Raw genomic sequence first — 26,542 nt, forward strand, 5'->3', positions numbered from 1 at the left:
CACATGAATGGGTAAAGGACTTGTAAAAGTCTTGAAGAAACAATGAAACACTCTTTGGCTCATGTCACTTACACTGTAAGCACCTCCCGAATATTACTGAAACTCAAAATGCCTTTCCTGCCTGGAGTGTTTAGAGAAGAGACTTATCTTTGCAAGTGTAGATAATACACTTGCATGTAGACATGTGGGTGTGTGCAGTGTAGTGGCTGTTTCATTATAGTAGGCGTTGTGTTCACTCAATCTTAAAGCATATTTTTTTATTTTTATGTCCCTGAGACACTGAGATATGTATGGAACAGACTCTGGGGCCTAACCTGTTTCCGAACTCAATATATCAAAGTGACTTTTTTAATTAATGAGTTACAGAGACATGGTTATTTTCTCAGTGCAATGGATACCAACAATTAGTGACAAAAGCTATTGATCAGCACTTGATGGTAGAGATTAAGAGTATGGAATAGGTCTCGCATATGTGATGTTTCCAAACTGTGTGTATGGATTGTCAACTGAACAAACCAAAATATGCTCTTGTCATTTTCTTCGTGTTAGACTCCTTACTACACAATCTAGGAATAATTTGATAATATGTCATTTTGTATCTTGTCTCTGTCATTGGATTTTCCATTATCATCATCATCACCATCATCATTTTAAACTCTGGTACCTGGCAGAGATATGTGCTTACTACACAAGAACTTCAATGAATGAATGGCTAGAAGCCATGTGGGCTCTTACCAGCATCCAAACTTGTATGATTTTTAAGTGTAAGATACTTTGGCTTAAAAGAAGATCAGTACCTGAACTACTTTCTTTCCTAGCTGGAAAAAGACACTTCTTAGAAGGGGATAAATGTCTTCAGTATGCACATTTATATATGCCTGCTGGTGAATTAATATAATACCCCCACTTATTTTTTTCTTTTTTCCATTTTAAAAGGAGAATGATAAAATTGGAGAGCCTGTGAAAAATAATGTAGATTACCAATACTTCTGAGGGTGAGTGGAACCCAGATTTGTATGCCAGCATCTTCATTAATGATGAACTCCTTTTAATCCCAGAGTGTCTAGTACTATCCCAAACTTCATGCCAAGTCATTAGGTTCTTGCCTGTAAATAATTCGATTTTAAAAGGTACTTTTGGTCATTTTGATAGATCTGCTTTCAAATACAAATGAATATACAGGGTTCAGAATTGCAATCACTGTAATAATTCTAGAAAGGGAATGAAACCAGAGTCTAAAGGAGGAATAGGATGCATTAATGAAGCTCTATAGGAACACTCCTCTTTTCCATCACTTTTTAAATCCTCCAGAATATTCAGGGATCAAGTGCTTTGCCTTTCTAGAGTGAGCTCCACCCCCACCTTGAGCACTGCACTGTTCAGATTTGCCTTCAGTTCTTACTAATAATGGGCTCCAGGTCTGCAGACATTTATGCAAACCTAAGTCCACAATATGGGGGTTATTTGGATGGCATTAGATAAGAACCACTGTTAAAAACAAACAAAAAAGCAAAAAAAAAAAAAAACCAAAACAAACAAACAACAACAACAACAAAAAACCTCAGTGACTATTATTTTTAAAATAGAAGAAACAGAAACAGGAAACAGGAGAAAATTATCTGGGAAAGTATATCTGCTTTCTAGTGAAATTACTATGTTTCAGGAGCCACCATCTCACAACATCCACTTGGCTGTTATTTTCTTGGTGTTCTTGCTCAAGAACTGGCAGGAGCCACCACTTCCATTCGTAACGAGTACGGTTTTTCCTCCCGCCGCCTGGTCTTGCCCCGGACACTGCGCCAGCCCCAAATAACTCACAGAGACTCTGTATTTGATATTATGCTGTTTGGCCAGGTGCTAGTTTCTTATCGGCTACCTCTGTCTTAATTATTAACCCATTTCTATGTATTTCCATGTGGTCTTACCAAGAGCGGAGGAATGGCGGTTCTGTTCTCTCCAGGCTCTCCATCTTGACTCCTCTTTACCACTTCCTATTTCCTCTTTGTCTCTTAGTCTCTCCTATCTTCCTTTCCTATTGGCCAACAGTGCTTTATTATTAACCAGTATGAGAAACATATTCAGAATGACATCTCCCATCATCCATTGGTTTTATTTTCTCTGTCCTGCACATAAAATTTAATTGGTAAAGGATTTTAACCACTGAAGATTGATGGAGATCATATAAATATTTTTAAATTGAGTACTTAAAATAGTCAACTTTCTGACATAAAACATTAGCCAATAATATTTTGAAACACTAATACTAATGTCTTAAATTAATAAATCACAAATAAATTAAAACTAGTATCTTATTCTAGGAAAAGAAGATACTATCTATAGTCAAAACTTTGCTTTGAACAGAAACAAGAGATAAAACTTCAAATAAAGTAAATTATTAGTTTAACAGATTTTTTTCTTTGTTTTTCTCCTTTTAAGATGTTTGTTATCACAAAGTAATTCAACATTTTGACAGGAAGAGAGACAGAGCACACAGAGCTTCCTAGAACATGGCCTAGCTACTACAATGTTGTAGAAGGACTGTTATGTATTGGCTTACCCTGTGCCAGGTGTTAGTGCTACATAAATTACAATTATCAGCTTATGTAACCTTCAAAACAACTTATAGGGTAGGTACCACTTTGCAGATGACAAAAACGTGGTTCGAAGAGAAGAATTACAATGTCAGAAGTCAGTAGATGATAAGTGGTCGAGTTAAAGTTTATAGTCTAAAATCTGTACCCAGAATAGCTTTTGATTACAATCATGACGTATTGTGTGGATAAAGACAAAGCTTAAATGTGGATTGAATGAAAGAATGAGAGTGAGTGAATATTCCTCACTAGTTGCCCCCACCCTCTGGTTTCCAGAGGTGTCCTGGAGTAAGAAGTATTTATTAGAGCTAGTGTGTTCTCCGTGTATTGCAAAATGATGTCTTTGAAAGTTTGTATTTTCACACGTCTTTTGAGGCCAATTATTTATATGACAGTTTAAGGTACCATTTTACACAAACTTCTTTTCAAATTAATGTATGTTTGTTTAATGTGAACATCTAACAAAATGTGCTGGAGGAAGGATTTGTGATCAAAACATGTAGGTCAAAGGAAAAGTCCTTAGTATTCTTTTACATTATAGTAATTGGTTAAGTCTTGCATAAATTTCACTTTACTAGTTCATTGATCCAAAGTTTCATTTTTATAACCTCTAACCAGTAATGTAACTGAAATGGGTAGGCTTTCCATGAGTGGGAACAAACAAAAGTTACTTAGGAGATACAGAAATGGTAGCATATAGAAATTCATAGTGAATCCTTGGGGCCCAGATATGGGAAAGGAAAAATTCACACTTCTTTTTTTATTTTATCCTAAGCAAGTCAGAATAAGTGAACATCTTAAGCAGAAGGTATGCTTATTGCTTATTATCCTAAGCAAGAGTTTTGGTTTTTTTTTTTTTTTTTTTTTTTAATTGTGTAAATGTTTAAACAGAGGTATTATGCTGCTGCCCATGTGTGGATGAGTATATTTACATATAAGTAACTTGAGAACAGCCAAATTATCTAATTTCATAAGAAAAATATATTACAGTTGCATAGGGAAATCCTATTCCTAAGGAAAGTGCTAATTTCCTGTGCTAGTTCTAAACACTTTCCATTTGGTGGCAGTCTGTTAATGGGTGTGTTTCTGTCATCCTCTTTGCTATTGTCGACTCTCCTTCTCTGAACTGCCTGACACTAAGTGATCTAAATTTTTAAATACAGGCAGAAAAGCTGTTATTTTTTATTTAGCTTTTACTGTGTAATGGAATTTGTGACAAGATTATTTGCTAAAATGTTATTTTGTATCTCGATTGGTGTTCTCTGTAAAGGATGCCAAGCAATGTGCTCCAAAGGGGACATATGAGCTGTGAATGGAGGGGCAGATGACCTCCGTTCGAACACAGCCAAGTAGTCATTACCAAAGTTTTAGGCAATTTAAGCTGCTTAACTGGAAGCATGACAACAGTAATTGTGGATGTCTGTAAAGAATAACTGAGTTTTGATCAATGAGAAGCCCAAGTTCTCTTTGAAAGAATTATGTATTATAAAGTGTGTGTTTTCTTGAATTAAATCGGCACTTTGGAAACTTCTTGGCATCTCTAGCTTATTGATGTCTTAGTACTAACAATAACAAGATCTGGTGTTGCCCATCCTAAGTCTGTTTGACTCCAATATAAGGACTGACTATCAGAAGTCTTTTATTACATCACCAGATAGTAATGAGCTGAGAGTCTATCAAGGTTGTCACCAGCTTTTGGAGTCCTACTGTCACTGGCCAACAGCACACACTTTTGTTAGCAGAGGTTAGCTCTCATTTTTGAAAGGAATACCCTATTATTGCATAGAGAACATAAAAATTGGCAACTCTTTAGGGTGTCTTCATCAGGCCATCCCTTGACTTTATCACCGTTCTCAACCACAATGCATTTTATAAATCAATGGTTTTTGAAGAGCAGAAATTTTTGTTTTGAAACTCAGTCAAACACAGATCATAGATTTAAAAGTGGCAAAGAAACAGCAGACATTTTTATTGTTTGCCAAGAAATACTTAACTGCAATATCTGTACATACTTTTGGGAGCTGGTTAGGTGTCTTGGTCTCTACTGAACCCAACTTAAAGCAGAAAACATTTATAGAGCTCTTGTCTTGAAACAACAGAAAAAAATATCACACATTGGCCGAGAATTAAACCCAAAATTCTGACATCTCGTTTATTTCTCTGATGGCAGTAGATATCCAAATTTTATGTTGCAAGAGCCCCTTTCTAAAACCTGTGTACTTTATTCACAAGAAAATGTGGTGACATATTTTATAGGAACAAATAAAGCCACTGAAGATCAGAATGCAAGGCCAGTTACACTAGTTAGCCATAGGAGCAGGGTCTCATTTTCAAGCAAATTGTCTTCAGCCATGGTGAGGACAGGATCTCCCCAGCCTTAGTAAAGGTAAGACTCTTTGGTGACTTGGCTGCTTTGCTTCTGTGATCTTCATCTTGAACCTCAACATCTATCTCTGGGTTTTTACTATTCATGCTACAGGAAAACCCCACAGTCTTAAGCTCCAAACCAACTTCTTCCTTTTACAAAGGCTACAGAAGTTTACTAGCTTGGTTGACCAGCTTCCTGTGCCTTCTAGAATCAAAACTTGACTGCCAGCAAGAGAGACAAAATATGAAATAGAAAATATATGAAATAAACATTATAAGAAAATCGGATAGAAGGATTAAAATATATAAATATTGCATAATATAACATGTGATACTTATGGTATATTCTATATACACACACATATACCATATATCTAGCATATTTGATCATTTAATAATAACAAGGAATCCCTACGTATTATTTTACAAAATATTCTATCAATCATAATTAGCACTGAAAGCATTGGCTTTATCACCAATTGTTTTCACCACAACTAATTAAATCTCATCTCCTCACCATCTTGCCTCCACTTCCTCCTTCCACATCTTACCTTATGTAATGGAATAGGTACATCTGGGCAATGAAATCAAATTTGTCTTCACATTCTGCCTCTTCTACTTCCTAGCTATGTGACTGCCGGCGATAATATTCTTCAAACTTCATTGTCAGTGTGGCAATGGGGTTTAATGAGATAAGTGATGGGCAAATTAGTTCTTAATAAATGTTTATCTTTCATGCACAACAGGGATAAGCTCCAGTTACTTATATTCTATCATCTTCTGAATTTCCTCTTGTAAACATGCTATTCATGCCATTTGCACCTTTGTCTTTAATCCTGCTTATTTATTGCTGTTTAACAAAGTACCTGCAAACCTACTAGTGTGAAGAAAACCATTCTTTGGGGGCACTTTGTGCACTGCCTAGGAGCAGATGAACAGGTCTTCACTAGGACAGCTCTGTAGCTGCAGAGACAGTAGGATTTATACACTACCTAGAATGCCCTGGCCAATGTTTTCAGTGAGGTGCCTTTACACATTGCTAACAGTCTCAAGTCGCCAGGGATGCTAGCAAACTGGAATCCTCTGTTCAATAGCTTCAGGGACTTTATCCCTCCAGGTGGATTTTCTCTGTTTCCTATTCAGCAAACCAGCAAACTTCCTGTATAAGACTCCCCCAGACTCCCCATACAAGACCCCTAGAAGCAGAAAAGGGAACAAAAATATTATAAGTCCTTGAACCTTTCTGTGGGAAGTGGCTTTCTATATTATTGCTGCAGTCTGCTGGAGATTAGAGATCACTGGTTCTGCCTCAATTAACTAGCATTAACTTGGGAGAAGGGTGTACTGGAGGACACTATAGAAACTAGGTGGCTTCTTTGTCTCTGTCCAGTTCCATGGTTCTTAGCAATGATGTATTTCAATGGTACAGCAGAATGCTCTTTACAATTCTACTTTCATTTGGTTACAAAGTACTCTGGCAAGTTGCAGATATCAGTGTATGAGATAATGGCCATTGGTCTAGTTATAAAACACAGCTCATCTATTGTTGATGAATGGAATAGCCCATTAAGAATTGGCCCAGATTACATGCAGTGAAATGTTAAATAGGATTTACTAAGAAACAAGAAAGCTCTCAATTTGATGTTGTAACCAAATTATCCAGTACATGTAGTTATAAATTGGGCCATACTTTTTCCAAAGCGATGCCTTTTTAGATTCTTTTAAAAATAATGCTGTAAACTCAAAGGACTAAAGAAATATGGGAGAATATTTTATAATTGCAAGTGTCTAAGGTAAGAGAGCTCAAGGGATTAGTGACCATTGACTTTCTAGATAGAGTTAATTTTACCAAGGTAATTAAGGTTGTTCATTTTTGACATATGTCTTGTCACTGGTCTTTTTTTTTATAAATTAATATTTTAAGTACATTTTCTTACTCTAGTATAAGGATCCTTTAAGAAATGTGTACTGTAAAGTTTATACAATGTCAAGGTCAATTGTTTCTAAGATCCCATTGTTAAGAATTCACTTTTTGACCTAGGAAGTTACTCAGCATAGTGACCTGAGTTCAGAATCCCAGAATCTGCATAGAAAAAGCTGGGCATGGTAGTATAAGCCAGTAATGTGACACTGGGTGTGGGGAGAGAAAGGTAAATCCCAGAGGCTTGCTGGCCTAGCCAGGCTACTCCAAACACTTACGTTCTAGGTTCAGTGAGATGCCATTGCAAAAGATCTTGTGATGTGAACTTGTAGTGCACAGCCAGCATGAACCTGTGGTGAACAAGTACATGCGTGTGTGTGTGTGTGTGTGTGTGTGTGTGTGTGTGTGACATGTGTCCATCTGTCTGTGTTTCTCCCTGGCCCTTGTTTTCTTTTCCTGTTGTTTTGAATTATCTCCTGTCATCACACCTTGGGTCCTACCTTCTTTGGTCCCCACATTCTTTCTATCTTGGAGTCTTTTGGACTCCTTTATAAGCTTTGTATTAGTTACTTTTGTAGCATTGTGACCAAGGAAAGTTATAGAAAAAAGTGTTTGAGTTTATGCTCTCTAACCAGAGGGTTAGAGTCCATGATGGTGGAGTGACGGTATGGAGGCCGGAGGAACAAACTGCGAACTCATGTCTTTTCAATCTCCACAAGACTTTCTATTATTTCTTTCTGCCTTTTTACTCATCTGATAGTAAATACCTTTCAAAGAGAGCATACAACAGTGGAGTAAGGTGATGTAGACAATGGGATCTTCTTAACATTTTCCTTATGTATAGCTTTTCCTCTTTACAGAGCTTGATGCTGTTAGGGGTTCAGGTGGGAAACTTACCCTGTGAGACCCTGTGGGTCAAAGGTGTCAAGTTCTAGTCCATGTCTCTAACCAACTGGTGGGATGTGAGGAAGACTGGTATTTTGTTTCCTTGGGTACAAGTCAAGGCCTTTTGTCAATGCGCTTTGAAGCCCTCCCAGCAGTTGCTTTTCATTCTTTCTACATTTCAGAACTAGAACACTGGTGACAGTTGTTTCTACTACTTTTGTCACATGATGACATAATTCTCCAGTGCATTGATGCTGGGACATGGTCTGTTTCTAATGGTTGACAGAGATGAACTTACTCTGCCTCTGTCACTGGTCTCATTCTGTTATCACCAGAGAATTAAATGTGGTACTCTTTTTACAGAGCCAACAAGATGGCTGTGTGTGTGTGTCTGCATGTTTATCTGTGTCATTGTCAGTGTGTGTGCACGTGTGTGCCTGAGACAGGGCCTCTTGTATTTTAGGCTGGTTTCACACTCACTAGGTAGCTGTAGCTGCCCTTGAACTCCAGGTCCTGCTGCTCCACCTTTTGAATGCTGGTGTTATAGGTGCAGGATACTATGTCTGACAAAATAATAGCCTCAAAAAGCCTTTTGTAAATTATGTCCCTCAGGGAAAATTTACCTGGTGCCTGTGCCTGGTTTAATTTTGGAAGTAGGATTTAGCTGTATGCCTAATCTATTTGGTATATGGAATTCGCCCAACATTGGGGGAACCTTTGTTCAGGCATTTTGGGAAATTGGTTTAAGGCATTTTGTAACTTTAGTGCTTTCACGTGGTTCAGTTGGACAGATTCCTGTGCTCTTGTTGCTAGACTGGTGTTGTCTAGAATACTTTTCTCTCTACCAGGATGATCTAGGCTGGTGTTGTCTAGAATACTTGTCTTTGTACCAGAAACAACCAAGGCTCTGGTAATTATGGCAATATTTACTTGCTTCCATCAATATATCAGGTCTCTTTTCTGAAGAAATTACTGTAATTACACTTCTTCAACGAGTTGTGTTCTATTATGTCCCCAAGCTGTTAAGCATCACTATGCTTTACTAATCTGGGTGTTCTCAAATGGAGACAGTGAGACATGTTGGCAAGCAAATGTTAGATCAGTGTGTTGTCACTGGAGATAGTTATGAGCCCATTTATCCTCCTTTGGCAAAATGGGGTATACACTGATTAAATGATAGCAATAATGCTTTTGTTTATGTTTATGAAAAATTTGGCTAGATGCTCCATTTTAATATAACCTTTGAAAAACTAATATTAAAGATTGTTTTCTAAATACTCTCCCTTGATTATCATTTCACTTCAACATGATGTCATTTTATCTGTTATTACATGAAACTAAAGTCTTATGATCTATCACTGTAATTTTGTGTGCATACCAGGAGTGTGAGTCATGGGGGCTGTAAATAAAAGTCCTGATTTTGAGCTCCTACTATCTACATCTGTGTTTTCAATGAAATTTATAAATTCACAAACATTTACTATGTCATTTGGTTCCTCTATGTTAAGCATCATGACATGAAACAAAGGTTTGCGACTCATCTTAACATATACAACACATGAATAAATTAGTTGTGATTAACAATATTAAGCTGCCAAAACAACAAAGATATATTCAAAGTACAAGTGCTGCAGGAAGGCATTTCTATAATACATTTTATTAGCAGCTTGATCCATAAAAATTCTCATGCTTTTGATCTGACAGTATGGTCAAATTTCAATAGCTGGAAGGAAAAACTTCAGCCCATTTACCAGAAGATATATCCCAAATTCTCCCTTTAATATTTTATAGGTAGACTTAATTCAAAGGGGCTTGTTATGTAACTGACTATACAGTGATGTCCTAGATTTATTTACTTCACCAATTATAATATAGAGTCAGTAACTATTATTCTTAGAGACAGAAGTGAAGTAAAATGAGAAGGTCACCATAAATGTTTCAAGAACTTTTGACCTCTGATTAGTAGAGGTGTGGAGAGTAATTATCATAGACTTCTTTTCAGGTCTATGCATATATCGCCTTTTATTGTGTGTGTATATACGGAGCTGTATCTCAGAGCCCATGTTCCATGCAACTAGTTATCATGTAGCTGGAGGTGGTCTCTATCCTTTATGTAAGTTTCTTAATAGATAACTCTGTGGGGATGTCTTCTTCTAAGAGGAGATGGTATGTCTGGTTTCGGCTTTTAAGTGTGTGATCCATTTTCACTCATTTTTTATGCAATAGAAAGTGGGGTCTTCATCTCTTTGCATGTGCTCTCTACTTGTTTCATCACCATTTGTTGAATAGACTATTCTTGTTCCATTGAATGATCTTCATTCTCTTATACAAAATCAGCTAACCATAAATGTGCTTTTATTTCTTCACTTCTAATTGTGGCCTATTGATCTGTTTAACCTCATGCCAGTAACATGCTGCCTTGATTATCAATGCTTTATAGTAAGTTTTGAAATTGAAAAGCATGACTCCTACTTTGTTCTAATATTTTAAAAACCATGCTGATTAGTCTAGGTTTCTAAATTTTCACATGAATTTATAACATATTATATTTCTGTAAAGAAATAAGCTTAGATTTTAAGAGTTGCTCTAGTCTGCATATTACTTTGATCATAATTTTCATCGTAGCAAAATTAACCCTTCCCATCTATGATCATAATACTGAGCTTTCTTTAATTTCTCACAATTTGAATTATCTCCACTTTTCTTCAAAATTATTTTATAATTTTAAAGTAGATAATTATTCTCCTTTTGTATCATATCTCCAAGTATTTTATATTTTAATGCCATTGTGTATAAAAATGCTCTGTATTTATTTTTATTTCATACTATATCCAATAAATGAAACCCTGCCATGTTGTGGCAACTTTTGAGAATGTAAGAATTCTAGATGGATCCATGGCCAAGTCTACTATACATTGTTAACTATCCTAATTCAGAATATCCATACAGACTGAAATGTTCTAGGGTATCCTATGAAGGATATACATGGTAATGTCTCATTTTCACTATACTTTTACAGTTTCTTAAACTGTAAGTTAAAGTAACTTCACATGTACATGAAGAAACTTGTCTTCACGTTGCTAAGTGAATACAACAATTGTTGCCAGAACTGAGAAGCAGGCTTTTTTCACTATATATCTATTTCTCCTTGGGATTACTGTTGGGCAGGGTTTACAAGTATTTCTGGAAGCTTTTGGGAAGTTCTCATTACTTTTATTGGATTTCTAAGGTGCTAGTGGTTAGCATCAACCTAGGCTGCGTGTGAAACTATACTATAATGACTGGAAAGTAAATGTACTTTCGGAAAACAAACTCTCACTGGGCATTTTACACGCCAGGAAGTCATGACTCAGCCATTCCCAAGTGACCTGAATTTGAAGTCAGAGCATTATTTCACCTAAAGCAACAAGCAAATGCTTGTGTTAGGCTGTGCGGGTGCATGGTGATGCTGTAATAAACCAATAATGCAGTTTGACAACGTTCTACATTACCAAAATGCACCACATTGCATGAACATGACTCCTGCTGAAGATATTCAACACTCTAGTGGCCCAAAGAGTATTGATTCTGGAAACACAAAACCTCAGATATCTTTACTAGTTTTTAGGTAAAAATGAATAAATCCATCCCTACTTGCTACCAGCACAGGTTATATTAGAATTTTAGAGAGAGCATTTTGTAGCCCAAATGTTTTTTTGTTTTGTTTTCTTGTTTTTGTTTGTTTGTTTGTTTGTTTTGAAAGTAAAGCTTGTAGGACTTTGGGCCTTTGTAGTTTTTTGTTTGTTTGTTTGTTTGTTTTTCCCAGCTTAGTCAAACTCCTCTGAAATGGTGCTCATGTTACAGTATGTAGACAGTATAAAGAAAATGTATTCATAAATAAACAAATGACTATATGCCTAAATAGTGGAAAGGGGGGAGTGATGCTGGGGATTGGACTAAGGGCTTCAAATATGTTGGTCAGCCACCCTTGTAGTGAACTACAAATGCTGGCCACAATTTATATTGTAAAAGATAAAGACAGCCAAATTATGGCAATGGCACATTCCCTGTACTGAAACAGGAGGCCACGTTCTCAGGCTTTCTCCACCACAGCCTTGTTACAGGAACTTAGGGGAAGGCCCTTGCCACTGTAAAGAGCTCAACTAATGGTCTACAGAGTCCTTCCAGGTTGTGAGATTTACAATGGGAACTTCTGATATTTAATTTTCCAACAAGTTTCTGAGATTTTTTTTTTCCTATAGGATTTCCAATGTCTAAAATGCCAATTATAAAACTCTAGATGGTTGATACACTATAGAAACTTACTTTTGCATAGTTCTGGCTTTTCAGAGCAAAATTGGTGGGAAGCTGAGGCTAGAGTGAAACTCACTACTTTTCCTTGTGAGCCTCTCTGATGACCTACTTACCCTATACCATGCTTAACTTGCATCCTGTTTTTAACATTCACCCATGATGTCCAGTATCTCTAGAAGTCACCTTTATGAAGCCATGCTTGTCACAGTTCACACCAAGAATTAGTGCCTACCCAGCCAATGTCTTTGACAGAGTAAGCGTGGATTCCCCAATACTGGCCTTCACTGGCTAGAGTGGGTTTCTAGCCTACTGTGCATGGGTCTATTAAATGGCGATGAAGAGACTTGCTGGTCCCTGAAAAGTATTATTAGTTAAGAGACAAGAAACCTGGTGGATGATGCACATGAATAATATTGTTCTTACTGTTTGGAAAATACATACTGAGTTATTTTCTTTTAGTCTTCGTTTTTTGGTTTATCTGGAATGCCCATTCCACCCAACTATATTTAATAGCCTTATCTTCCATGTAGCTAGATATATTTCAGAGTGTTGGAATAAAAACAGTTGGATTATATTTTAATTCAATAGTTCTTGATTTAATAATGATCTCTAAGACTGAAGTTGATCACCTTCACATTAAAACTGGAGGAAATAAATCAAATTACTTTTTTAAGTATAGACTTAAATATATAAAATATACTCAAAATTAGTTGTGTTAAATGGTTGTTTGTTTCACAGATAATGTATGTAAATAAAATGTATTGAAAGCTAAGTGTAGAAACATATGTGTAGACACACACCATGTTTATATAAAGTACAGAGAGATGATAGCAGGGCGAGTGTAGTCTGTAAAAAGAAAATGCAGAAATGAAATAACCAAGGTATGTTTTCTTGGAAATGATTATGAACCAGCACCTTCTGATTCTCACTGTGTTCTTATAGAGCCATGGAAATGTGTCTTAGTTCAGTGTGTGGTTTTCCAGTTTAGTGTTTTCTCTGTGTGTTAGCTTGATTAAATTAGGATTGTTGCAACTAAAACCAACATGACATAATGTTGTGTTTTTCCTAACACATGTAGAAATTTTCTATAAAACTTTATTATTTGAAAAATGAAATTAAGCCAGGCATGGTTGTGCCAATTTTTGATCTGAGCACTCAGGAAGTAGAGACAGGAGCATCAGGAGGTGGTCATTTTGGGCTGTATAACTAGTTTGAGATGGGCCTGAGCTAGATGGTAAGTCTCTATCTCAAATACTGACCTTTCCTCCCCATAAAAAGTGTGAAAAGTGTGTGTGGGGGGGAATGGGGTAAAACAGTGATGCAATTTTTAAGACTCATTTAAAAATGTAATTGAATATAGATTATGAAAAAGAAAATCAATATGAAGAGTCATTTCCATGGCTTGAAAGAATTCGTGGTCTTAAATCTCTATAGGGATGATGATGGTGGCCTCTGACTGAATTGCTCTACTGTACAGATCTTATGGGACTTGATCATGCATGAATGGTTCACGTACACTCAGTACAGAAGATGTGTGCCTTTTAAAGCATACCAGACACCATAATAATGGATATACATATGCATATCAGAGAATATTTAACTTTCTGCTTGAATTTTCCAAGGGAGCTTTGATGGAATAATTAATTATGTTTTCTAAGGTTGAAAAACAGAATAAAACATACAGAAAAATTGGAAAACTAAGTAGCCATTGAAAACAGTGCAAAATCATATTTTAATGATATTAATTAGTTCTTAGTATATCCCTATTATAAATTTTCTCAGATAAATGTCATTGGAATATGAAATTAAAATAGTTTTCTTTCATTTTTACATTGTTTCCCTTTCTGAGCCATGTTTCCTATTTTCTATTCTGCGGTTCCTAGTAACAAGCAAACAATGTTAATTTTAAGTGAAGATCCATACAGTTTTTCTACAGTTATTGGGATCTATGAGAACAAATCAGTATTGCTTACTGGAGGGTTGTAATGCTGCTTAATATACTTTTCTCTTTAAAATTAAATTAGATATTTTTATTTATTTATATTTTTAGAGGAGGGAAAACTCATAAAGGAAACAGCCTTGGAGATGTAATATGCTGTAACATATTTAAATAATTAGACTTCTGTCTCATTGAAATGTATGTGCTATAGGTCCAATAGTGATAAAAATCAGGAATATTATTATGATTAAGAAATTATATAATGTCACACCATAATTGATTGATTGATAGCTGAATGAAAACTAGCCATCTAGTATGTGAAAATAAGCATGTATTCCACAGTTACTTGGGCAGCATTTCTGTATCTACCCCATACAGGATGAATACCTGAAATGCTTACCCTCCAAGAGAGGGGCCACTGGTGTTCCTTGGGTTGTATCTGGTGTGCTTTCATTAGAGTAGCTTCAAGACAAAGAGTAAGAGGGTTTGAAGTGTTTAGTGTTCCCTTCCATGTGTAATTGTTCTTTACAACTTGTCTGAAGGGCACCTCCTTAGTAACTGAGAAATTAGTGTTTTGGAATTTACCTTCCTGATTTCCAAGCATTAAATGTAAAGCTGCACAAACACAAGAGTTGATATTCTCTCGCATGCTACTAGAAAATTGAATTGCCCAAACATTTAAATGATTATTAATTTTTAAGAAGCGATTTGTCTTTCTTCTGCTTGTGTTTTTTTCCCCCTCTTCCCCTCTTTCATTTTCTGTCTTTATCATTTGAAGAGCCCTGCTCACACTTCTTCAGCAACACCCAGACTAGCAAAGAAGGACCTGAGAAGCAAGACCACTGCAGGATTCCGTTTCAAAGCTGAACCAATATTCACCATTGACATATCCATTCATCTGTGCAGGGTCATTGGAAATCCTCTCTCTAGCTTTCTTTCCCTTCAGGGAGCAATGCTTAAAAGAACAAACCCCTGGTGTGAAGAGATAGGAGAATTCTCAGCACGGCCAATGGTGCCAGGAATTGAATTAAAGTTGTCCATTTTCAGATGGCTGTCTATTGGAACTCCCAGCACATGGAGGCAGTGTGCTTTCTGCTCATGCTTTGTTTACTTGAAATTTTATCTGCAGCACTTCAATTTAATTTTTTTATGACAAAAGTTATATCATACCAAAAAAAAATATGCCAGGAGGGCAAAACCACTGAAATGTGTGTTGGTCTGTAGAGTTATAGCATCTTATTAAATTCCCAAGCTTGCTGGAGGAAAAATAAAAATTTTAAGGCTGTTGTGTATGTGAAAGGAAAGACTACTTCCCATCCTAGCAGCTAAGGGAAAACAAGAACATCAACAAAAGTTAAATAATTACTGAATTCACTCCTCCTCTGAAGAGCTTAAAAGTTGTCATTTAGCCTGCAAATTGTTGACATCTTCAGATCTGTTGTGGCATCGTTCAAATTTTGATATGACTGAACCTACAATTTTGTCGATCTTCACATGCATTATCTCTTCTAAGTGAGAGGCACTGTAGAGATATGAGTTGCCATTAAATCTCAGATGCCTGAAGTCAGAAATGTGGACAGTTCTTTAGCTTGATTTTCTTTGCTATCAAAGGATGTGCTGCATGGCTTAATTTATCAGGGAAAGTTAAAACTGCCATAATTAGATTGTGAGAGGGGTAAAAAAGGAATTGAATCTATCAGGGCGGTGAAGATTGTTGATGTAGAGTGTCTTCCCAAGTCTCAGGGAGCAAATTTCCACAGTAGGTCATTTGGAGCAAACTATAGTTACTGTTTCACTGTGTTTCTTTTGAAATTGTTCCTATTTCATTTTAAAATGATCCTCAGCATCTGGCACACAGTGGGACCTTAGTAAGCATTCATTCATAGCTGAATAAGTGATGTTTCATATTTGATGTCTTACTTAAAAATAACAATTCTTTGTTTTGTTTCAAATGTTTATAGTTTATTTATGTCAGGAGTGCGGTGCGTGAGGAGGGGGCTACACAGATCATGCTCATGTGAACGTCAGGAGACAACTTGTAGGAGTCATTTCTCTCCTTCCATCATGTGGGTGCCAGGAATTGAACTCAGGTTGTCAGGCTAGGAAGCAAGCTCATTTCTTTTCTTGACTCAACTGTATGTATATATTAACATACTACATATAAGTGTGTGTGGGTGTGTGTGTGTGTGTTTGTGCATAGAGAGGAGCAGGTCCATACCTATTTTGTTTTCTTAGGCAAATTCCACTTAATGTTGCAAATTTATGTTCTTCTAATGTAAGTCTGTAAATACAGTCCTAGGGTTCCATTTGAAAAGCTGGAAAATATATCCCCCCCATGTAATGTCTATAGAAGCAGTTCATTGTAAGGCAACTTGATTATGCATCATCATAGCACCTTTAGGAAGGAGGTAGATGTGGCTTTAAAAGACAGGTCATGTTATAGCACACATTTTAATCTAATTATGTGACCATACACTAAAACACAAACATACCATAAGAGTCAAGCTTGTACAAATGGAAAAGTGGATTTTAAAGCAACTTAAAGCATATCTTGAAAGACCATCCTCAGCAATGATAGTGCATCATCATTGCAGGATATTGCTGTACACTGGGCTTTGCATCATTGTGGTACTCCTTAACCTTACCAAGAAACAAATATTATATCACTCTTGACAAAAAAAAAAAAAAAAAGAAAGAAAAAAAGGAAGAAAGAAAAAAAGAGGCAAAATCACACAAAAATCTATACCTTGTGTATCAATCTTTCTAGGTCTGTAAATCATTATTTCCTTTATAAAATTTTAGTTATCTAAAGACCATTTCCCACTAAGATATGTGTTGGTCTGTAGAGTTATTAAATTCTCAAGCTCGCTCAAGGAAAAATAAAAATTTTAAGGCTGTTTGTGTATGTAAAAGGAAAGATTCCTTTCTATCCTAGCAGTACTCCTCTGTGACCTGGACCTTTTAAAAGAAATGCCATATCCAGTTGTCCTCAATTTAACATAATCCATCAGAGTTATCGTGGTGCAATGTTACATCTTAAATATCAGTCTGTGCCCTCTAACATCATTTAGCCCATCCTCAGTATAAACTGTGTGAATGGAGTAGAATGTGAATTAAACTGCCCATATTTTACCATCATGTTTGTGCTTTTGGATCATTAAACATAATATGTAAATATATAGATTAAATATTTGTAGTGTTCTTGTTACTTTCATGTAACAAGATGAGTTGTGTAGTAATAGAGACCTAGTATTTTTTCCTTTGTAGACTATACCAGCAAACATGCATTTGAAATTATATATACAGACTTTGCATACTAATATAAAATATTTGTCATTTTGATTTTTTAATAGAAGTAATTGTATAAGTAAACAGAAACTGTGCTTCATGGAATTTCATTTCTGTGTGTTTTTTACTAGTTTGACAGATTTTTGCCTATTTTCTTTTTTCCATTCATTGAATGTATAATCTATGTGCAATACATTCCATAATAGATGATGAGGACACTGAAATGAAGAATACAGCCTTAGACTAATATAGCAACAACTTTGCCTTAGAAGAATAATAGTCACACTGTCTCCAAAATTTCTTACCATGTTACATGCCCTGTTCTCAATGTGTGTGTGTACTCTAGTAGCCATACTCCAATTGTTGAATGTTGTTCAATGCATTTATGCAATGTATGTACTCATTCATTTACTTATTTACTATTTAACAGTCCCATTCATTTTCTTATGAGAAGTCTTCTTGTTGGGAATATATCATGGTGATACCATTGTTGTAGTTCCATGAGATTTAATATACACATATGTATACCCTAGAACGAATGAAAAAGTTAAATGGCCACAAGAATTCCAGAATTAAGGAGCGGACCAAATAGTTGAAGCTTGACCACAGCACAATTAGCCCAAGAGAGAAAGGATAGTGTGCTGTGAGAAGAACAAAGCCAGAATGTGGGAAAGAATAAGGTATGAGTAGTCCCATCCTCCAGAGACAGTACAAAATTAGGACAAACAGTATGCTCTCAAGAATGTGAGAAATAGAAAGATCCCAAACAAACATTACAGTGTTAAAACAGTAAAGAGTCACAATAACTATATAAGATTACATGATGTCATTGCTACATATAATAGATATTAGTGACTTGTTTATATTTTTGTATTGACCATATTATAAAATAATTAGTGCATAATTTAAAAGGAGAGGATCCAGGTTTTTTTTCTTTTAAACCCAAAAATACTGACACATAAACACATCTATGAGAACCTACGTAATAAATTAAATGGGCAATGTGAGAGCCCTGTTGAAAAGGCATAAAACTGATCTACATTTTGACATGTTAAACTGGAGAGGATGGCTAGATGTTTCTGTGTAAGAGGTGAATGAGTAGCCTAGCTCATAGTTTGCCTGTGGGGCAGGAGACGATCTAGAAAGACCAGGAAAGCCTAGTGATCCTTCGTTCTTGTTGTGCATCTTCTGCTCCCCGCTTCAGGGTGATAGGTTAGCTAGTTTTTCCACTCTAAAGTGATATTTGGGTAGAGTGGAGACTTGGAGTTCACAGACAAGAGCCCCGGAAGCCATGAGGTGGAATCTGAAGAGAATCGTGGGTAGCCGTTCTAGTTTTGCAGTTCCTATTATAAAATGTCAGTCTGATACTAAGTCTGTTACAACTGGAACTGTGTCAAGGCAAAAAGTGGAGGTGTCTGTGAAGTGGAAAGAAATATAAATGACTGTCATGGAACACTGTCCCTAAACCATGTACATGAACACAACCATGAGCATAGGAGCAGGGAGGGAGCAAATAAGATCACAGACTCTAGCCAGCCTGACAGGTTCAGGTTCTGGTTTCCAGTGGTGGAAGCTGTGTAGCTTGACTGATCACTCAGCCTTTAGGTGCTTTTGTTAGCGAGCATGAGGATAGTGATAGGATGGCGAGGAACAGAAGATTGTAAATTTGTAAAGCACTTTCAACAGTGTCTGGCCTACAGGAAGCATAGATATGCTAGCTAGTTGTGGTTGTTATTCTTTTAGTTATCCAACTATCTAGAGCTTAATGATACAATAATTCTGGCTGTTTGGAAAGTTTATTTTTAATAACAGTGCAATATTGGCAGGGCTAGGGAACATAAATCTTATTATCACAAATTAGTAGAGAGACTATCAGAGGGTTTTTTATTATGATTCTGAAATCTGAATGGCCATCTCTGTCTTTCCCTCATTGTCTTTAGCTTTTATGAAGCATTAGAGAAGTCTGTTAGTATTGATAGTTTTTTTTTTAAGTGACAAAATGCTGGTTTCTCTTCTTAATCATTTTATTTAATCCTCCACATAACCTTTCTAGAAGCTATTTTCTTTGCATTTGAGATAGGGATATGTATGTCATATAAAGTGAATTTACCTAAGACCCTGCACAAAGAGACAGACTGGTATCCAAACCTAGAATAATTCATATATATGGTCAATTTCAAACCCATTGTGGTCAGACTGAAGAAAAATGAAATTTCAGCAGTTTTGATAACTGTGAAATAAAGATAGTTTTATGAGAAAAGCTTTTAAAAGGTAATTAATCTTGGTTTGCTCCATAAAATTGGAAGTAGACCTCTCAGCCTAGATACATGAAGGAGGGCCTGTGTCCTGCCCCAAATGATGTGACAGACGTTAATGATCCCCCATGGGAGGCATCACCATCCCTGAGGAGTGGATGGGAGTAGGATGGGGAGATGGGGGAGAATGAGAGACCGGGAAGTTGAGGTTACTAGGATTAATATGTAAAATGACATCATAGTGTTAATTCAGTAGGTATTTTTAGCAGTTCTGTAGGTTTAAACTAGTGTGTAATATTACATAGGAAATTGGTCTGCAAATCATGATTATTGGAGTGATTTGGGGTAAATGCTACTAAAATACATTTTTTGTTTCCTTGTGTATGTTATGCCATGAAAAATTAGCAAAACTAAGCAAATTAGCAAAAATAAGCAAAACTCTCAAGTTTGGAGCCCAGTAAATTACTGAAAGAACACAGCAAGTGGTTGATAGACTATTCTTCTACACCATGTGTTAAGTCCTTATGTGGTGAGGAAAATAAAGTGGCATAAGTCAGCCTCTGTCACATAGAACACCCAGTTCCAGAACTGAACCCAGCTTCATTTGTGTTTTTGAGGTTGTGATTGTTATTCTTGCGGCAATATTTTGCTAAGTGTATGATGTTTAGAATGCTTCATAACTACATCACCTTAAAATACTTTCAATACTTAAGACAATGATAAATAAGACAGTAGTCATTTCTTTCCATTCATCATCATGCCATGTATTTCCTAAAAAGCTATGGGTCAGCTGAAAGGTGAATGTCTTATTAAGTATTTCAGTAATCACTGCTACTTACCACTCTTCTTTTGGTACAATCTTTTCTAACGTTAATAATGTTCTGGCTAGGAAGGCCTATTTTTTTCCTAGCATCATTCTTTCTTGTCATTCAGAGCAAAAGCATCATTCCCAACTATAACCTTCTAGTAGTGGTGATGGATTTTCCTTGATGTTTATTCATTCTCTTTCACCTTTGCCCTTCTCATGTCCAGGGTATGCACTTGCCTGCAATTGGGGTTATAGCCAACAGACTGTGTGAAAAAGCATGAGTATACAAGCAAGTCCAAAAATACAAAAGAAGTGATAACTGCTTCTTAAACATGTTAGAGCAGAGATACAAAGGAATCTAAAGGCTACTGCACATTGTTCTAAGCACCTTCCAGCACACTCTTTCCCTTCAGTATTTGTCTGAAGTGTGAACCCTCGATTCTGTCTCTGTCATTGAGGACTCTGCTTCATCTGTTGTCTTTCTTCCCCCATCCATACAGTTTGGTGCCTTTTACTTATTCCCTTCCTTTTCCTTTTTGTAGCCTAGAACTTGTGTTCATGGCATTCCTGTCAAAGGCTAGATGGTAAATGTGCTCAGCTTTGTGGACCTCTATCTCTCAGCTCTTTCTGTAACTAGACAACAAACAGAAATACACACCCAAGTAAGTGTGGCTGGCTTTCACATGTCGATGAAAGAAAGCCCTTGATTTACTCTTCTCTAAACAGCCCATAAACAGTTGCTTTTTTTTTTTTTTTTTTTTTTTTTCTGTGCTTTTGAAGAAAATTCTTCTGGTTTGTCATCTCACTTTCTCAGAACTCATCTCATAATCAACTCACAATGGCTTCTGAGCACTCTGGTAATCTTCCATTCTCGTCTACCAGCCTAGTTCCCTTAGTTCCAATGTTCTGTGGCTTTAAATATCATTCCTTGTTGTCTTTTGTAGCACCATAATCTCCCCCTCTGTACTTTACCCCCTCCTTCTTGAGTACATCTTGATCTCCATTGCCTGCTGCTTAAATGTGGGATTAACTGAAGGATTCTTTTCTCCATCTCTTCTATACCCCTTTTCTCTGTTGTAGTCCCCCATTCCTTAGATCTGTAGTGCCTACTATGCTATATCAAATGATGCCAACTCCTCACTATGATTAAATGTAACATTCTTCCCAATTCCTCCACTTACTGTTTAACAGATGTCTCACAATTATTTCTGTCTTTTCAACAATGTTCATAGAATATTCTCCTTCTTTGCTGTTACTGCACTTGCCTTAATTGTTAGTGTATCCTTATCCTTGGGACAACATTTCTAAAACTTTCCATCAGTATCTACCTTCTCTTTGATAAAATGTAAGACCTGCTTCCATTTCTCTAATCTGATTCCTGTGCATTTTACTGTTCCTAAATTACTAAAGAACAGACCAGTACTACCTACACTTATTGTTGGCAATCTGATAGAATCTGGATATTTAACTCTTTGTCATCTAATGTCAAGCTTCCTGTCCACCCCAATCGCACTACAGGCATAGATGCCCACCCCCATCCTGTCTTTAAATTAGTATCAGGCTACTCCAATGCATGAAAGTGCCAGAAACACTTGGTGTTATTTGTGATCTTAAAGGATTTTTCTCAAGCAGGCACCCTGTCTTACTGTATCCTAATAGATATATATTTTTTTCAGCTTTGAAGATATACCTTACTATCAAGTGTTCCTCACAGGCCTAAGGTTTAAAACTGCCTTTTGTTTGCTCACTGCTCAGAATATAGTCTATAATCTCCAGTAGACTAGGAATGCTATTATCACCTTTTAAACAGTTTAGCTAATGGACACTATGTCTCTGTCTCTGTCTCTGTCTCTCTCTCTCTCTGTGTGTGTGTGTGTGTGTGTGTGTGTGTGTGAGTGTGTGTAGGTATATTGCCACAACATTTATATAAAGGTGACAACATTCATGTGCTGGTTCTCTGCTTCTATTGTGTAGGTCCTCGTGTTTTTTAGCAAGTGCCTTTACATGGTGAGCCATCTGGCTGGTCCTATCACAATTTTTTTTCTAATAATAATGTGCATTTTCACAATTCAGAGGCTCCAGGATGTTGTTTCTTAGGACTACAATTTTTGAGGTTTTCAATGTTTTCTCTGTAGCTATTTTCTCATAACTGACAAACTGTTTGAAAATTATAAGGGGTGAAGGAAAGGAGGTAAGATGCTCATTAGCCACCATGCCAGGACTAAGGAGGATAAAATTAAGCCTGAGATGATTTAAGACCTAAGGGGAAGAGATTGAATTCTCAGATTGCATTTGTGGTTGTCTGTTTGCTTGTCTGTCTCATGCAGATATTTATGGAAAAATATTTGCTGCTAGCTTAATTTAACACAGGAATTTGGTAAGTGGTGAAACTGAATAGTGAACAAGAATGGTAAGGCCAATATTGGGCATTCTTGACCCTTGAAATCTTTGCAGTTATTTTTACTGAAAATAACTCTATATATGACTTTCCTGTATATTCAGACTGTTATCAGTCCATACAACCAAAAGCTAGAACATAAAATCATCATTGTTCAAAGAGTTAGGAGCATCCAATCACAACATCCATCCTATTGTGTGTGATTGACTTAAATGTGGAATAGGTGTATTTATGTGTCATGTGTTCTCAGTGTTAGTCTTTATGTGTGTAGTCGTCTTCCCTAGCTAAGTTCCAAAACTAAGAAATTAAGACCAACACATTTTATACCAGTTTTTCATAACCCTGTGTTAAATCTATCTCTAATTAAAACTCATAATTAAAGCTAATGCTTTATCATTGCGGGAAGTTATTTTTAGAACTCACCAAAAGAATGATCCTTATTCCCACTGTTAACTATTGTTGTATTACTTTTTTGACATCTGAAAGACTCTTAGATGTGGTAATAAAAAGCTACTATTTGGGAACAAGGGTGTAGCTCAGCATGCCCAAGGCCCTAGGTTCTATCTTCAGTAAAACAACAAAAAAACCCAATGTACAAAGCATGTATTACTTTTCAAAAAACATTCATAAATGAGTCATGAATGAAGTTATTCAAGGTTATCAGAAGGTATTTCAAAGGCACTAAAGGGATCCTGCTCTTAGTTTTTGTCTGTTTTTTAACTCTAGCTGTGAATCATTTAAAGAGCAAGATGGATTTTCCAGCAGTTTCATACACCGGTTTATGCTTTGTGATTGTGAATATGAATTCAATCAAGACTTAAAGAAACAGGAAGGTATTTTGCTCTGGAGGGAATATGACTTCAAGGCTTTAGAGACATATCTTGTCCCCATTTTGTAATGCAAAGGGTACGTTCCACAAAATCAGATGAAACAGGTCATTAATATAAGCCTTAATTCTCATGCTCCTATCAATTCAGAATGCCAAAATCAGTTATGGAGGTGGATTTGCTCCAGTTAGGATTAACAAATCTTGAGGTTGGAGAAAGGGAGAGAGTGAGATTGTCTGAGAGAGGAGTCAACCAATAGCAAAATGCTCCTGTACATAGTCTCAAGGGTGGGAGTAAACTGCTGTTGGATCGACTTTCTCGCTTGATATCTTTATGACTCTTTATAATTTCAGGATATTCACAGTTCCATTTCAAAGTTTCATTAAATCATCTCTTGGGGGGTTGTTAGTAAGTAAAAGACATTTTATGGGAGAAGTCTCTTTCCTGAATGTACACTGAAACCCTTCCTTTATATCTTATTAACATATTATTAAGAAAAAAGTTCAACTCCTTCAATGTATGGTAAAACATAGGGCCATAATTTGGGATGTGCTATACTCATAGAATAAACAGCACAATATCTATAGTCATATACATATTTTAGCATATGCATCACTGTACGTGGAAAGTACTCCTCTACCTACAGGTAGGTAACACTATCTCCTCCTCAAAAAAAAAAAAAAAAAAAAAAAAAAAAAACCAAAAAACAAAAAACTAGGCTAAATCTTGTGACCACCCTTGGTGTATATAAATAATAAATCTCCATTACTGTCCTTTAATATTAACAGCCTAGTTAGTGCTGCAGCAAATTGGAATCTATGAGTAAAATATGTTCATAATTTTAAAAAAGAATACTACCTAAAGTATAATACCTAATAAAACAATATACTGTTTATATCTGTTAACACAAAGGCTGACGTTTCTTCACATACTCCTTTCAGATCATCATTTTTGACATATTTTTTCTTATTGGGAGTGACTTTTTCCTGATAATTTTCAAAACATATTTGCATCTGGGCTAACTTTTGTGATTTGTCATAATCAAGTGACAGGAAGATATTTTTATAAGATAGGAGATGCTGATGAGGAAAGACTTGATGGCTAGTATCAATTATAAGTTATAAAATCCTAGGTTATCATTTGTTAACAAAATCCCCAGTTGAAAACCTTTCACCAGGTTAGTACCAGCCTAAAATTTACTGTACAATGAATATAATTCAACACTAATAGAAGATGACTGTAATTTCACATACATTTAAAATAGAAAAAAATAAGATTATTGCAATAAATCTAACATCACAAGCAACCAATTCAGGGAGCTTAATTATGACACTACTAAATGTGAAAAATCTATTCAGTGCTAGGAACGCTTTTCACATTACATTCACACTAAAGATTGGCTGCTAAGAGCTCATTACTGGTATTTTTCTAAAGAGTGGTTTATTAAACACAGTTACCTAATAAGCATCTTTGGTGGTGCAAATTGCTGAAAACAGTAATGAGCCTGATTAGACTTCATTTCAATTACGACAGCTTGTCTAAGAAAAAAAAATACTCCATACGTGTGTGTGTGTGTGTGTGTGTGTGTGTGTGAGAGAGAGAGGGAGAGGGAGAGGGAGAGAGAGAGAGGGGGAGGGGGAGAGAGAGGGAGGGGGGGGGAGAGAGAGAGAGAGAGATCCCAATTCTTTAGAATCTAGGTCCAAGGCATTGTAGGTTTAAGAAAGGAAAGATGCCTCAGCCTCCTCAGTATTTCTTTTCCACAACTTGCTAATGAAGGGAGAATTGTCTGAGTCATCATCTAATTTACAAACTGGAAAACTGGGGAACAAAATGGAGTCAAAATCATGTTTGCTTAAAAACAGGAGAGGCTCTGCTGACTAATATATCTAAATAAGGTTACCCTTGGTTCATTCTCGGTCCCTTTCCTTCACCTGTCCACCCTCCTGTTTACTTGGGAATACAAAAAGATAAAGAGAGAGAAACGTATAAACCTGATTCACTCCGCTTATTTTGTGAAGGTTATTCCCTCAGCTCTCAATTGCGCTTTATGCATGGACTGGCTACTTAAAATCATAGCACAAATTATCAGTTCCATTTTTAATTGTAATGTACATATATGGAGAGAAGAACACTTGGCAACAACCAAACTTTATTTTTTTAATTTTTAAAAAAATGTGTTATTGAGCTGCATTTTACAGCTAACCTCTTATTAAATCATGCTTGGAATTTTACTACTCAAATTGAAGAAAAAAAAGAGAAAAAGAAAAAAGAAAGACCCTTAATGTAAAAGCCTTTAAGTGATTAGGCTGTCATTGTGACATTGTTGTCATCTGGATTCCCCAGTAACATTTTAATGCTTCTGGAATCTATGGCAAGGGATGTAAGCCACTACTTCACGATATACTTTAATAGATTCTTTAAAAGTATAATATAATTTGACATTGAACTGGATAAAATAATTTCTGTGACAAAATATCAAAATAATGGCTAGATGTAGAAGCATTAAATAAAAAAGAAGCCACGATTAAAAACTTATCTGAAAAATCTTCACAAGTTAGACAAATAATCAGATAATAGCCATGGATTAAACATAAAATATAAGTGGAATTATCATCCTCTCATGGTCATTCTGATGCTTTCTTAAAAGATTTATTAAAAAGGAAAGCACTTCCAGGTATACCATTCAAGGATCAGAAAGATTCATCATGAAGTCTATGGACTGTCTACTAAAAGGAACACATTATCTGGAAAACACAAAAATGGGTCTAATTAAAAGAGTGTCCTAGTTCTGTGGTTTTGATGCTAATCTTGCTTATTTGTTCTCCAGGATCCCAGTCTCAACATCCTGAATCCCAGGTTTAAGTGTACATGCTACCATGCCCACCTTGGCCAATTATGTGTTTTAATGACTGGCTTTGCTTTTGTGTAAACTCAGTTGCTTTCCAAAGTAAGATCTCAGTTAATATTCAT

At 36.1% G+C, this 26,542-nt stretch overlaps 1 protein-coding gene across 4 annotated transcripts in view; it reads left to right on the top strand.

Moving 5' to 3' along the window:
• Positions 1 to 26,542, top strand: part of Fign (fidgetin, microtubule severing factor) — a 114,723-nt gene that overhangs the window by 73,762 nt on the left and 14,419 nt on the right. The gene's annotated exons all lie outside the window — the stretch shown is intronic.

The sequence above is a fragment of the Phodopus roborovskii genome, unplaced genomic scaffold (genome assembly GCF_943737965.1).
Source record: "Phodopus roborovskii unplaced genomic scaffold, PHOROB, whole genome shotgun sequence".
Taxonomy (NCBI): Eukaryota; Metazoa; Chordata; class Mammalia; order Rodentia; family Cricetidae; genus Phodopus; species Phodopus roborovskii.